The sequence below is a fragment of the Myotis lucifugus genome, unplaced genomic scaffold (assembly GCF_000147115.1).
Source record: "Myotis lucifugus unplaced genomic scaffold, Myoluc2.0 scaffold_2546, whole genome shotgun sequence".
NCBI lineage: Eukaryota > Metazoa > Chordata > Mammalia > Chiroptera > Vespertilionidae > Myotis > Myotis lucifugus.
In genome coordinates this window covers 5926-20940 of record NW_005873594.1, presented here as the reverse complement: position 1 = coordinate 20940, position 15015 = coordinate 5926, and the positions used below count along the sequence as shown (strand labels likewise).

The window sequence follows — 15015 nt, the reverse complement described above, 5'->3', positions numbered from 1 at the left end:
TGTGGGAGAATTCTGGGGGCCTCGCAATGACTGGGGCTCCGTCGGCAGCTATGGGCTGAGGCCTGGGGTGCACCCCACAATGTAAGGGAAGTCCTGTGAGACGAAGAATGGTCCCGCCTAAAACACCGACAGCACCCCACTGAGAAACCCTGCGGCTTTGGGCAAAGGAAATTCAGGGTGGGGCAGAAGCAGGTTTACAGTCGAGAGCGTGAGAAACAGTTGATTCTTGTACTGTTTATTTATTACTTATTGTATTGTTTTCCAAACGAACAATTGTAAACCTACTTTTGCCCCGCCCTGTATTACTCCACGCCTGTCTGTGAAAGTTACAATCAGAGAAGCCGGGGGTCGCCCCCTGTGGATAAGCGAACCACTGTGCCGTTTTTTAGGCCTGCATCTCCCCTGTGTCTGTCATTGCCACGCTGAGCAATAAGCGGAGTACGAATGACTTATCAGCCCCATTTTACAGATGGAGAAAATGAGGGTCCTCGGATGTCCCCCAGAACCCCTGACTAGGGCCTCTTCTGGGTTTATAGGGTTGCAGTCTGCCTGACTCAAATAACTAAGTTTCGCTGCATTCGCTGATGTATGGACCTCTGGAGTGGGAAGGGCCATGAAGGGTAGAACTTGGGCATGTTTGCCCTGCAAAGATACTGGCTTATTCTGTAAATGCATTGTGGGCTCTACCCCAGGGCCTTTGCACATGCTGATTCCTACTAGAATTCTCTTTCCCCAATATCCTCAATACTTGCTTCCTCACCTTCTTTGAATCTCAGCTCAAATGTCACCTGAGAGAAGCTTTCCTTGACTACTTTATATTAAACTAGAGGCTCAGTGCATGAAATTCATGCATAGGTGGGGTCCCTAGGCCTGGCCAGCGATCAGGGCTGACCTGTGGGGCGGTTGGGAGGCCCCCCTCTGGCACCTGCCTTGGCCAGTCTGGCACCACCCACTTGCCAGCCCCGCCCCCTGCTGCCAGCAGTCACCTCCCTCTGCGGGGTGACTGGTGGAGTGATTGGGGGCCCCCGCTGGCACCCACTTTGGCTGGCTTGAGGCCTGTGGGCTGGGGGCAGCTCCTGCACTGAGTGTCTGCCCCCTGGTGGTCAGTGCGCCTCATAGCAACTGGTCATTCTGCTGTTCAGTTGATTTGCATATTAGGCTTTTATTATATAGGAAGGAAGGAGGATAGTAGTTTTGTCGCTGGCATCCCTATCCCTTCACTTTGCTTTTCCCCACAGCACTCATAACCACCTGACACCACAGGCATATACACGTATGTATATTTACTTGTTTCTGTTTCCTCCCACTAGAATATAAATGCCAGTAGGGCCAGGACTTCCATTTGTTGATAAATGCATGAAGATCAGCCGGGCCAGAAGCCGCTGGGCCAGCGTGACCCCAGGATGGTCGCAGGCAAGCAGCGCCCGGCCCGAAGCAGCCGCAGGCTCTGAATGTAACCTGGGTGCTGACCGCCACCCCCCTCTCCAGCCCGTGACCTTCGCTGAGTCACTTCCCTGCCTGCAGCCTTGGTTTCCTCCGTCATGACAGGGGATGATAACACTGCCTCCCAAGGAAACAACCTGCGAAAAGCACCTCAATTGGGAATTTCCCGGAGTCAGGGCCCAATCACTGCGCCTCCTTTCCTCTTCCCGCCCGCAGGAAGTCCCATGGGAGTTTCTCTCTGGGCTTTCTCAGTCTGAATCACAGAGCCTGCTGTGCTACAGCCTTAAGCACGCCTTCCCCCTGGGCGGTGGCTCCGGGGCCCCACCCCTCTCCACCCCCCACTCTCCAGGTCTAGTTCCCACACCGCAGGAGCACACAAACACCCGGGACTCCCGCCACCAGACCCCGCTCCGGGCTCAGTGTCTCCCCAGCGGCACAGGGGAGGCCTGGCTACTCACGGTGCCAGAATTCACATATTTCTTTTTCTTCATTTTCTTTTTGGGGTTTACCACCTGCAGGAAAAAACAGTTACCAGGTAAGAAAGAGGCTTCCAAACTGACAGACTGGACCCTGGGGCTTCCTGGTGGCAGTGGGGGGTTGAGGGGGGGGTGGGGGAGGAAGAGCCAGGGTGTGGCCCAGACCCTGGAAGCAGAAAAGGCTGAGAAGATCAGCCATCCCGGGAGGAGGCCCCAGGCATTTAGATTGAGAGAGCCTGGCATCTAGACTTACGCAACCAGGCTCCCCGATTGGACATAGTGTCCCATAAGCAAACACACCAAGAATAATATTTACTTAACCTCCTTTCCCACTACTTCCCAACACACCCTGCGCCCTATGCAGCCAGAGGAGCTCGATGTTGCAAAGGGGCCCTGCCCATGCCTGCCCTGAGCCGAGCAGGCTGTTCTCTCAGCGGGAACCCGCCCCCCCACAGCCCTCCCTGCGCCTCCCTGGAGACCCAGCCTTAGGGCTCCCTGGGGCCTGTGAGCTCCCCCACCCCCCGCCCTCACACTGCACTTAGAACCTCCTTAACCGTTCTTCGCGTGTAAGCTTTCATTCCAAACCCAACCCGTCATCAGAGAAGATACCTCAGCCCTAGCTAGGCATACAGTAGGTGCTAAACAAACATTTCTTGGTGGGTTAACTCGATGGTCTTAACTGGGGGCCCACCCCACCCTTGGAGAGATCTGGCAACGTCTGGAAATATTCGTGGTTGTCACGACTAGGGGAGTAGGCAGAGACAAAGGAGGCTGCCAAACACCCTGCACCCCGCGGGACAGCTCCCCACGGCAAAGTCCTGAGTGTGAGATGCCAGCGGTGCGAGGCGGAGGCCCTGGCTGCTGGGGCACCTGGCCTGGCAGCCTCCGGGGGCATCGCCTGCGCACCTTGGTACCTAACCTGAGCCTCGCCGGCTCTTTTGTGTTTTTTCTGTGCAAGTCTAGGCCCAGCCCTTCCCTAACCTCCGACTGAGCAAAGCAAGACGACCTCCCCACCTGCTGTCCTTCCCTCTCCCCCCTCCCCTGTCCTTGTTCCTGAGGGTCTCTTCTGCCTGGAGGATGCTGAGAGCCACTTAGAACCTCCTGAACTGCTCTTCACGTGTAAGCTTGGAGACAAGGAAACTCAGGCACAGAGACAGCAAGTGCTTTGCCAAAGGGCACGGAGCTGGTCTGGGTAGTGACAGAATTAGGAGCCAGGTTCCTGCCTCAGGCCCCTGGGTAAGAAATGCCAACACATTCCTTCACAGATGTTTGCCAGGTGGGGTGGCATGGGGTGCCAGTTCCTCTCCTCTAGAATCTTTACTCCAGTTGGAGAAAGAAGCTATGTCCTCAGAGAGGTGACGAGGGCCACCAAGACCGGGGAGTCGGAACCGTGAAGGCGCTGTTCGAAGGAAGGACCATTCCCCGAGCAGGAGGCACCGCGGGAAGACGTGGAGGGACAGGAAGGACCTGGGCGTGGAGAGGTGGAGGGAGGCATCCCGGTCAGGAGATATTGGGGGGAAAGGAGTGTAGGACTGGGGAGCCACAGGGTGGAAGAGAGGAAAGGGGGCGGGCTGGGAGAGAACCTCCAATGCCAACTGAAATGCCGGAACACCACCCAGCAGCGAGCAGGGACTGATGACCTCTGAGCTGATGGGGGACGAGGTCACAGCAGGCTCTGGGATGCCGGGGCCTGGTGAAGGTGAGTACGAGGGAGGAGGAAGGACACCCAGGGGGGTGTCTACAGATGTTTCCTCATCTGCAAAATGGGAATAAAAGGCAGCTACCTCATGGAGAGATGTAGGGACTAATGGGTCCATGCAAGGCGGGTGCTCACGACAGGGTCTGGAGTGCAGTGGGTACTGTGGACGTGAAGGCTGCTGTTACGTTTTATTACTTCTACTTACCACCCCCACCCCCAGGCCAGGTGACTGGTCGGAGGGCTTCTGGGTGTTGGACCAGGTAATGAGCTATGGCAAAAGAGCGCCATCAAGAAGTGACCACAGGCCGAAACCGGTTTGGCTCAGTGGATAGAGGGTCGGCCTGCGGACTGAAAGGTCCCAGGTTCGATTCCGGTCAAGGGCATGTACCTGGGTTGCGGGCACATCCCCAGTAGGAGATGTGCAGGAGGCGGCTGATCGATGTTTCTCTCTCATCGATGTTTCTAACTCTCTATCTCTCTCCCTTCCTCTCTGTAAAAAAATCAATAAAATATATATATATATATAAAAGAAGAAGTGACCACAGATCTTGGGCCCCGGGCATGGCTGTGGGGGAAGGAGAGAGGGAGGGGTCGGGCCCCCAGGAAGATACAGAAGGAAGAGCTGGATTTGGGGCGCAGGAGGGACCTTCAGGTGGAGGGCCAGCAGGCTGTGCAGGTGGCAAGTGCGAGTCAGGGAGCGAAGCCCAGGACGACCCCAAATCCTCCTCAGGCAGGAAAGCCGGGTGGTGGCACGGCGCTCAGCGTCTTGGGAAGCAGCCTCAGTGTTGAGATGAGGGCGCAGTCGCAGCTCCAATGCTGCCCCGTGCCTCGGTTTCCCCATCTGTCCCAGGAGGGTGTGGAAGTTTGAGAACTGAGTGCATCTCAAGCTTTTACTCCAACGTAGCCCTCCCAGCTGAAGAGCAGGCATGGACTCCTGGGGATCTGGGCGTCACCCCGAGATCAGGCCACAAGCACATGTCTTTGAAGTCTTCTGTGTTGTCTTTAAATTAGCCACGATTCCACATTTCCACTCTCTAATTATAACTGTTTTAATATTAAAGCAACGTTTTGTTCTCAGATCTTCCTGCGAAGTGGCCCTGAAGAGACGCCCTGTTTATCCTGAGGTTTTGTGCACTCCCCACCCATGTACCGGCCTCGCCCGCCCTCAGGTCCCATGAGGGGGACCAGCGCCCCCTAGCGGTCAGGCCAGGAACCTCCCAACCCCTGGGCTGGAGTTCTAAGCCTTATTCTTTTCTCTCTCTTCACACCCCAAGTCCCCAGGGCCTCCAGCGCCCATCTGGGGTCTGCCCTCCTGTACCAGGGGTCAGGGCGTGGCTCCCAGGAGCCAGGAGCTGCTCTGGCTCTGGGGAGACGACACTGAGACACCGCCCGCACCCAGAGGCAGCACCTGCGTGAATGAAGCCACGAGGCTGAGCCAGCAAGCAGGGTCAGAGAGCCTCCGATGGCCCAGTGGGCTCAAAGCGGGTGGGCAGAGGGAAGGGCTGGGGCCAGACCCTAGGGGCCTCATGGGGGTGACATGTGCGCCCACAGATTGCAAGTCGCTGCAGCAGGGCACAGTTGGAGGAGCTGGGACTTCGCCCCATAGGTCCAGCCCTGTAGGGTCTCGGCTGGGGTGGGTGTCTTTCCGAATCTCCTCCGGTCCCCAGCGCCAGTGAACCAGGCTGCGGTGGTGGGTGGTGGGTGGGACTTACAACCAGGTTTGAAGCGGCCGCGATGTGGTCAGGTGACCATGTTGGAGGAGCACTCAGGTTACTGAGTGGACGGAAGGAGGCGGGAAGGCTGTTAGGGGCCGTTGCAAAACCTACTCAGGGGAGATGGCAGTGGGGTGGACGGGAAGGACGGGAACACATGTCAGCATGTTTCGCTGGTTGGAATAGGTTGCAGCCATGGATGGCGAGGGGCCACAGTCGTCAAGGGGGCTCCAGGCGCTGTGGCCCCCGTGGTGGCGGCACAGGCTGGCCAGGGGAGGGAGGGCTTCGGGGAGACTGTGGCCAGATGCGTTCGGTTTGGGAAGGCCGAGTCCGCAGAGCGGCCGGCAGACAGCTGGACGTACAAGTCGGACCGGGTCACGCTGGGGCCCCAGACGACGGTCCCTCCCGAAGAGGCCTGTGCTGTCTTCAGGCCTCCCAGTGACACCCCGCAGTGCAAGGACCCTCCGCGGCCGCCAGAGGCCATTCCTTTCTGCCTGACGCCTTTCAGCGTGAACAGCACCCTGCTTCCCAGCGCTCAGTTCCTCGGTCGATGACAAGGGAGCAGGGATCCACGACCAAGAAAGAAGTCACCCAACCTTTCTGCTAACTGGGAGCCGGTGCCTCTTCTGTCTGTCAAGCTCCCTTAGAAGCCAGACTCCCACTGATCTGTCCCCTCCCCTCCCCTCCCCTCTCCTCCCCTTCCCTTCCCTAAAAATCTCCCTAAAGGAGGCCAGAGAGAGACGAAGCCTGCTTCTCTGTCTGGGTGGGAGATGGGCAGAGAACAAAGCCTTCCCTGTGGAGAATTCAAAGGAATCCCCCACCCCCGCTCACTCCATCTTCACAATGGCCTTGTTCAACTGAAGCCAGTGTGTGGATGTCTAAGAAGCACCTACTGTGTGCCCAGCAGTGGCCAGACGACCGTGAAGAGAGGCAGCCAAGAGGGCTATCACCTGCCCTTGGAGGGCTATCACCTGCCCTTGGGGGGCTTCGGTGCAGTTGGAACAGAGATGCAGGGGGAGGGGGAGGATGGAGGGCTCAGATTCGGTGACGGGAGTCGAAGCCAGCTCTGCAGCCTCCCCAGCCGAGCGCTGCTAACGTGAGGCGAGAGCCCGCTCGTGGGGTGGTTGTGAGATGTCCATCTCCTGGCGCACAGGACGCTGGGAGACAGCGCTGACGTCATGCCCACTCGGCCGGGCCTTGTTCTGGTAGCTCATTTAATTCTCCGAGGCCTTGCAGAGTGCTTCAGGAACCTGGCCAAGCTCACAGGCCTGTGTGAGGCAGAGTCAGGCTACGGGCTCCAGCAGCAGCTCCGAGGGAAGCCAGCACTGGAGCAGGAGCTGAGCTGGACTGGAAGGTGGGAGGGCCCCCCAGAGGGAGCGCACACACTAGCAAGGGTTCATCCGCAGGCACTGGCCTTCGAGGGCAAACTCCATTTTCTCCAGAGAGATGGTGCCTCGCCCCAGGCTCTCCTGGCCCTCCCAGGGGCACCCTGACTCCTGTTCCTCCGAGTCCTCCCTCCAGAAGACCTAGACCTGCTCTCATCAAAGGCAGAGGGCCATCTTGACCTCAGGACCTCGGCTCTCAGGCCTGGAACCCTCTGATACTGTCCCCCACCTTCTGCCTCACCCCCACTTCCATCCCCCACTTTGTTGGGAGTACTCATTTTGGGGGGCACTCTAGCTCAGAGATTTGAAGTCAGATCAGCCTAGGCCAGGGGCCGGCAAACTATGACTACGAGCCACATGCGGCTCTTTGGCCCCTTGAGTGTGGCTCTTCCTAAGCCTTAGGAGTACCCTAATTAAGTTAATAACAATGTACCTACCTATATAGTTTAAGTTTAAAAAATTTGGCTCTCAAAAGAAATTTCAATCGTTGTACTGTTGATATTTGGCTCTGCTGACTAATGAGTTTGCCGACCACTGGTAGGCTGTTTGCCCCTGGATTCCGCCATCTACTGAAATGTGCCTTTGGGCAAGTCCCCTGACTTTGCTGGGACTCAGTCTCCTTTACTGTAGGGTGAGACAAGAACACCCCCTCACAGGAGAACCTGCGAGACCCAGCCCTGCACATGCTCCCTGAGGCCTCAGTGGCTGGGAGCTACGTGACATCGGGCACACCCCAGGCTTCGGGCGTCCGCCTCACCTCGTAGATGTTGAACTGGCTCTGCCCGCGGGCCAGCTCCCGGTAGCTGGTGGTGAACTCCCCGATGAAGTCGTGGCTGCAAAGGAAGGCTCTGCTGAGACCTGTGCCCACCCCACCTCTTGCGTGCCCCCTGGCTCTCCATCCCGCCCAGGCCTCTTCTCCAGGGCGCACGCCAGCTGGGAGGCTGGGTCCCTGGGGAGGAGTCCAGTGTCACCCACGGAGCAAACACCCAACGGTCAAGGAGCAGAGGGCAGGGCCCCAGAGGATGGGACCCATTTCTACTTGGATTCCTGTTTGAACAAACCAGCAACAAACGGTGTTTGGGTGACAACTAGGGAAATGTGAATACGAAATGAATATTAGAAGGTACTCAAGACTCACTGTTCAAGTGTCAGGTGTGATAATGGCATTCATAGTTACATAGGAAATGCCCTCATTTTTTTAGACATTCCCAATGAGATATTTAGAGATAAAAATGCCGTGATGTCTAGAATTTAGATTACATCAACAAAACACAAATAAAGCAAACATGGCAATGTGTCACGCTTGTTAGATTCAGGTGATAGGCTTAAAAGTGTTCATTAAGCTCTTCTCCAGTTTTCTGTAGCTTTGTCACTTCTCCAATAACACTTGGCCTCTGTCCGTGGAGGCCCTGGTGGTGTTTTCTGCAGTGTCTGCACCTTCGGGGGCCCTGTGTGGGCGTTTATATTAAGTGCAGCAAAACCTCGTACAAAGCGGAACTGCGACCCCCGCTGCGGCTGGCCGCCTTTGACCTTCACGCGCCGGCCTGGGCTGCCTGCAGGAGACTGATGCCGGGAGGTGCCCTGCCCGCCGTGAGCACACACCGTATTTCCCCTACAGATTCACAGCTCTCCCCGTGCAGACTGTGAGCTCCTTGGTGGTGGGACCAGTGGCATCTGGTGGCTGTCCCCTGCTTTCTCAGTAAAAGAGAAGTAGGGAGAACTCCCGGGTAAGATGAGATAAATCATGGGAGCAAATAGGAAGCCGACCGGCCTGTGATGTGGTTAAAGAGGACGGGCGTGGGCCACGGGAGCTCCCTGGGCGGTGCAGGCTCTGGCCGGCTCTACAGGAAGGTCTCAGGGGAAGGTAAGCTCCTGGGAAGAGGCTTGGGCCTGACTTAGCGCTGCGTTTGCACAGCCCTGTGCCACGCCCCTGTCCACACCACAGACTTGGGAGGACCAGGGGAGCCCCGGGGTGTAGAGCCCCTCTCTGCCCCTGCTACTGCCTGAGAATGGAGAGGCCACAAAGGTCGGGGGGGGGGGGGGCTGGATTTGGCTCAATAGATAAGGAGGAGCCGGAGAGGGTTCTGGACGGAAGCCTTCGTGTCCTGTCTGACTTCCCAGCGACCCTGCTCCTTGAGGACAGAGAAGGGGAGGGAACCACCCTCCACTGGCCAGGCTGGGCCCTCCTCAGGCACCGCCTCGCTGCTCAGTCCCTTCCTGTGCGGCCAGCTTCCCTTCCACTGCCGAGCTCCTCCTCCGCGCCTCGGTCCCCCCCCAAGGCTGAGCTCACAGAGGATGAGTCCCGAGGGCTCCGGGCATCACTCTCTCTAGACCTCACGACAGGCACGTTTCAGAAACCCCAAGGCCTCCCCCCTGGGGGAGGTGTTAGGCACCTGCCGGCAGCTGTCTGAGGAAAAGAGGCCTCTCGTGTCCTTTGCACCGTGCCCCGCGGACCGAGGTCCTCCCGTGCCCGGGGAGCCGGGCTGGGACCGTCACGGGGCAGGGGATGGCCCTCAGGAAAACCCAGGCCTCAGTCCCACGTGAGGGCGGGGCCCATCCTCCCCTGTGGCTGCCCACCCTTGTCCCCTGTGCCCTTCGGCCTGCTTACCTGCCATCTCGATCCCAGTCGTACACCTCCACCTTGATGGTCCTGTGGGACAAAGGGTCCGTGGTGGGATGGGCTTGACCCAACATCCACGTCACCTGAGGACGGGGCCCTTCTCACGCTCCCGGGCCAGAGAGGATGCTGGGACATCCACCAGAAGACGGGGCCCTTCTCATGCTCCCGGGCCAGGGAGGATGCTGGGACATCCACCAGAAGACGGGGCCCGTCTCACGCTCCCGGGCCAGAGAGGATGCTGGGACATCCACCAGAAGACGGGGCCCTTCTCACGCTCCCGGGCCAGAGAGGATGGGGGGACATCCACCAGAAGACGGGGCCCTTCTCATGCTCCCGGGCCAGGGAGGATGGGGGGACATCCATCAGAAGACGGGGCCCTTCTCACGCTCCCGGGCCAGAGAGGATGGGGGGACATCCACCAGAAAACAGGGCCCTTCTCACACTCTGGGCCAGAGAGGATGCTGGGACATCCACCAGAAGACGGGGCCCTTCTCATGCTCCCGGGCCAGGGAGGATGCTGGGACATCCACCAGAAAAGAGGGCCCTTCTCACACTCTGGGCCAGAGAGGATGCTGGGACATCCATCAGAAGACAGGGCCCTTCTCATGCTCCCAGGCCAGGGAGGATGGGGGGACATCCACCAGAAGACAGGGCCCTTCTCACACTCTGGGCCAGAGAGGATGGGGGGACATCCACCAGAAGACGGGGCCCTTCTCACACTCTGGGCCAGAGAGGATGGGGGGACATCCACCAGAAAACAGGGCCCGTCTCACGCTCTGGGCCAGAGAGGATGCTGGGACATCCACCAGAAGACGGGGCCCGTCTCATACTCCCGGGCCAGAGAGGATGGGGGGACATCGACCAGAAAACAGGGCCCTTCTCACACTCTGGGCCAGAGAGGATGGGGGGACATCCACCAGAAAACAGGGCCCTTCGCACACTCTGGGCCAGAGAGGATGCTGGGACATCCACCAGAAAACAGGGCCCTTCGCACACTCTGAGCCTTCAGTGAGAGGCAGCAGCCCGAGACACAAAGGAACTATCTTGAGGCCTTTTAGCAAAAGTCTTAGGGACAGAGGCAGCCCTAGAGCTGTGCAGGGAGGATATGGAAAAACACCTCAGACTTCAGTTCACCCTGCCTTCTGCGTGCCCACCCCAGATTGGGCACAAGTCCCAGCACGAAACGGCACAATGAATGTATGAGGGGTGGGGCCGTCGTAGTGGGGGTGTGCTGCTCCCCGATCTCAGGCCTAAGCAGGGTGAGCTCTCCTGCCGCAGGGCTCGGGGCCGTGGGGGCTGAGTGGTGGGAGGCAGCCTGCGTGCCAGGGAGGGGCCCAGGGCCCAGCTCGGGATGGCCTGCTGAGGGGTTCCATGCCACGACTGGCTCCTGAGTGAGGGTGTAATTATCTTCACATTTTCGCCCGGCTGCTTTAATTAGTTTGTTTTGACTCCTGTGCATGGGGCTGGGCTCTGGAAGCCCATTTTATTTTTAGCCTGTTTCCATGGCAACAGGTTAGCGGACCAGAGGCAGAGGAGGGAGGTGGAAGGCTGCAGGTTAACCCTTGGTGCCAGTGGTCCTCCAGGGATGCCCAGGGAGGGGGGAGCCAGGGTCCCACTGCAGGGTCAGGGTCTGGGGAGGTCTCCAGCCTTCAGTTCTAAGTGGGGCACGCAGAGGTGGCTGCCCGCCCGGGGCCTGCTTTCCATGAGCATCTCATCATCTCGCCACCCATGGCTGCGGCCCGTCTCCTGGGGTCTCTGAGGACTCGGCCTCGGGGCTCCGCAAGCCCAGAAGGAGGCGCTGTGTGCCTTCGGATGAGCCTCCGTGGGTGTGGACGGGGCAGGCTGCGGATTCCCCGCTGGGGCAGACACTGCGCTGGAATGAAGGAATGCCTGTAGGTTGTGCATCCATTGGGTTTCTGTTACTAAGATGCAAAATGAGGGCGGGGGGCACAGAAGCCCACCATTTAAAGGAACCCTGTAAATTCTTGTGAGAAGCAAAAACAATGTCTCTCTGAGGTGAATTATTGTGGAAAGAAAATAAACCAAGCCCCGGGAGGTGGGCGGGTGAGCGGGAAAGAGTGGGAAGAGGCTGGGGTGTGGACTGGGGTGTAGGCTGCTAGCTGGGGGGCCCGGGGCTGTCACTCAACCTCTGTGAGCCACGAGCCAGCGCGTTAAAGTAGGGATAATCATGTTCTCACAGAATAGCTGCAAAGACACGTTGGTGAAACCTGCCTGCACGCAGTGGGTGCTATAAAAATGCCCCTTCTCTCCCCTGGAGCATTCGGCCATGTGCGAGTCATTTTCATATGAAATTTACTTAGATCAGGGACACCCAAACCTGGGTACCTGACCTGCACCTTCTGGTTCCTGGGATGACAAGCCTGCAAGTGACCTTAGCGGCACCCACGCCTGCCCGCCTGATAGGTCACCAGGAGCTTTTCAGACACACAGGCCCCAGGCACCGTTCTCGGCAGCTCCGGGCAGGGCACTGGAGGGTCTGAACCAGGACCCTGCCCCACAGTTTCCCAGTCCTTCCGCAGAGCCCTCCAGCTCTGCGGGGGACAGCGGGGGGCCTCAGGGACCCCAGGAAAGAGTGCCTCTCCTCGGATCACTAACACCAGCCTCTCAGGTGAGGGAGCAGCGACAGCCACGTGCTCAGAGGCTGTAGGAGGACCCTGGTCACGGCCACAGCTTGGACACCCACATATCACTGGGGAGATTTTTTAATAATCGCAGGGCCAGCGGGCCTGACTGAACTAGCCTAGATAGGACTCAGGCACGGGGAGCTTGAGAAGTCCTCTGTCTGATGCTGCTGTTCAGCCAGAGCCCCTGACCTCCCTGGTTTCAAACTGGATTGCACATTGGCTGCCCGAGAGCTTTAGCAACTCCATGCTGATGCCTCAGATGCCCACTCCCCCCCCCCACCCACCCCCCGAGACTCAGAATCAAAGGGTCTGGGTGCACCTGGCAGGGGACTTGCTTAAAGCTCCTCTGGGGAATTGAACTTGCAGCTGAGGTGGAGACACTGAGTGTGAGATTCCTGTGCAATCGAGGCTCCAGGGACGGCGCATGCAGCCCAGGGTCCGATTATCTGGGAGGCTGCAAACTCCAGGCGAGGGGGAGAAGGAGGTGAGAGAAACGCTGCCCAGGGACAGGGAAGGCAGGCACAAGCCGGACACAGCTGTGACTACTCTGCTGACAGCTCTGTCGCTGTCCAGCCCTGGCTGGGCCCCCAAGTCACCTCACATGCCCCCTGAGGGCTGCAGCCTTGGCTCCCAACCCCTTAGCTCAGGTCCAACAAAGGCTCGTGTCGGACCAACTGTGACTTCTGGGGACAGCACCCCAGAGATGTGGGTGTGGGACAAGGAAATGGGCCTCTGCTGCCCACACACGAACATCTGATTTAGCAAAAAGGGCTCCGGACATGGAGCCCTGGTTGAGAGATGGAGCAGGTGGGCAGGGAGGACTCTGCCCAACTGGCTTAGCCTCGGAGACTCTGTTTACGCCTCTGTGAAATGGTATCACAGCCACGGGGGGTTGCTGTGAGAAGTCAGCTACGTCCTCCTCGCGGCAGCACTGGACACCTGTGGTTCTGAAACACCCAGCCTTTCCCCAAGCTCCTGTCTCCCAAACAGCTCCCATTCACACGAAGCTGCCAGCTCCACCCGGCCAGGTTCGCTGCTGCACCCTCAGCCCCGGGACCAGCGCCTCGCACATAAGAGGGGATAGACGTGGTCTGACTAAATGCCATACCTGCCCTCTGAGAACTTCTATCCCCTGGTGAGGTGGCCCTCCCTCCTCTGAACCACAGGGGAGGCCCGAGTGAGCGGCTTTCCCCGTGGCACGCAGCCGGTCAGCAGCCAGCGCCAGGCCCGCGCGGGAGCCAGTGCCTGTGGGTCCCGGGACGCCTGGGGCTGGACAGAGCTGGGCATGCGTGAGCCTTGGCAGGACAGAGGGTGAGGGACACGGCAGAGACGCCCAGCCTCCCCCAGCTCGCCCAGCAGCTCTATCTATAGTCTCCCAGGAGCCGCACAGACCTGCCTCCTAATGAGCCTCTCCCGGCTCCAGGATGTACATCCTGCTGCTGCTTACAAGGCCCCGGGCTGACAGGCCCCGAGGGGTTTGCCCTAAACTGACAATCAGAGAGGCTCCAGGGCAGACGAGGAGTGGGGGTGCCCACTGGGGCAGGCAGCGAGACCAGATGGCGGGGGGTGGCAGGGTGCCTCTGTCCGAGGTCAGCCTCTGCAGGTGTGTGTGTGGGGGGGCGGGGAGCGGGATGACACACTCCTAACGGAGGTCACCCGGCTGGCCTGGCCCCTCCCGGCGCTCAGCGGGTGGTGGGCTCAAAGGAGAAGCTGCTGGTTCTTCAGGGGCAGACAGAAGTGTGACGCTCCCGAGATGTGAGTGCCCCACCTCCCCCTCTGCACCCTCTTAAAATCACTCATTCAAATCCAGGTGTGAGTGAATGACAGCAGCCAACCAGGGGAGTCTGGTTTAATGAGGACAAACGCTCAAGTCACAGAATGTTCTAGGAGAGAGGAGGGGGCTCCGGGGTGGCAGGGAAGTGCCTCCTGTCATCACCCACTTCACCCGCTGGAGGCTGGACGGGCCCTGGCCCTCCTGCCACGGCCTCTGCCGCCAGCCCTGCTCGGCTGGGGCACTTGAGTTCGGCCTCGTGTGGACTGGAGACAAGCAGGGGGGGGGGGCCCAAACCCCAGGGCCAGCCCGGAGGTAGCTCTGGAAGGAGAACTGTCCCTTCTCCGTGCCCTGCAAGTTCCATAATCTCCGGTCCTCCCCTCCCCGTCTGTGAAACGGGGGTCACCAGCACCCACCTTCCGGGGTTACTGTGAAATCTAACTCACAAATCAGATCATGTATTGCAACCAATCAGGACACAATCTGGTCCATGCCCTAAAGACTCCATAATCACAACAATAGTAACTGCCTCCCGACCCCCATCATTCCCAGGAACGGCCCTTCTCCAGGACCCTTGGTCCTCACCCTCCGGGCGCTCTTCTCACCACAGTAGCTGGCACTTCTGTCTGAACCCCCTCTCAGCTCCCTGGCCACGGCCGCCCTCCTCCTGGTCGCCTCCTGTGCCTCTGACCATGTCCTCTTTCTCCTGCTCCTGACCTTCGGGGGCCCTGCCCCCAGGGCCTTGAGCACTGAGCCCGGCCAGCCCCTCCAGGGTCTCCCAGACCTCGGTCCCCTCTCCTCAGCAGAGCACCTCCATGCTGTCCAGCAGCCACGACTCTGCTCGCTGCCACACTTCCCGCCTGTCCGTGACACCGGCGTCTCCCCCAGCTCCAAACCCCAATGGCCTCCCGCCTCTTTGTGTCCCATCCCCAGGCGGGTGTCTTCTTCCCCCTCCAGGCCCAGCGCAGACTGCCCTGTGCCCTGAGCATGGCTCCCACAGAGCCCCTCCAAACACACACCCGTTTGGCACCACCGTGTGTGGTTAAGAACACAGATCGAGAGGCAGCCTCAGTTTCCTTACCTGTAAAGTGGGGATAGTGTTAATCCCTTTTGCAGAGGATGAAATTAGCTCACATACACAAAGCACCACGTAAGTGCTACAGGGGCCTTTGCTGTTATTATTACCCGTCTGTCTCCTGCCCTGGCCCGGGAGCAACTGAGAGGGAGGCGTGGGTCTGGCAGCTCAGGGCGCCCGCGGCCCCCA

At 59.2% G+C, this 15015-nt stretch overlaps 1 long non-coding RNA gene across 1 annotated transcript; it reads left to right on the top strand.

Annotated features, from left to right (window-relative positions):
• The first annotated feature begins 1812 nt into the window (after window positions 1–1812).
• On the top strand, window positions 1813–6265 carry LOC111824584. The gene is made up of 3 exons (XR_002827694.1): window positions 1813–1978; window positions 2883–3618; window positions 4697–6265. It is a non-coding gene; the product is annotated as an uncharacterized LOC111824584 (long non-coding RNA).
• The last annotated feature ends 8750 nt before the right edge of the window (window positions 6266–15015 follow it).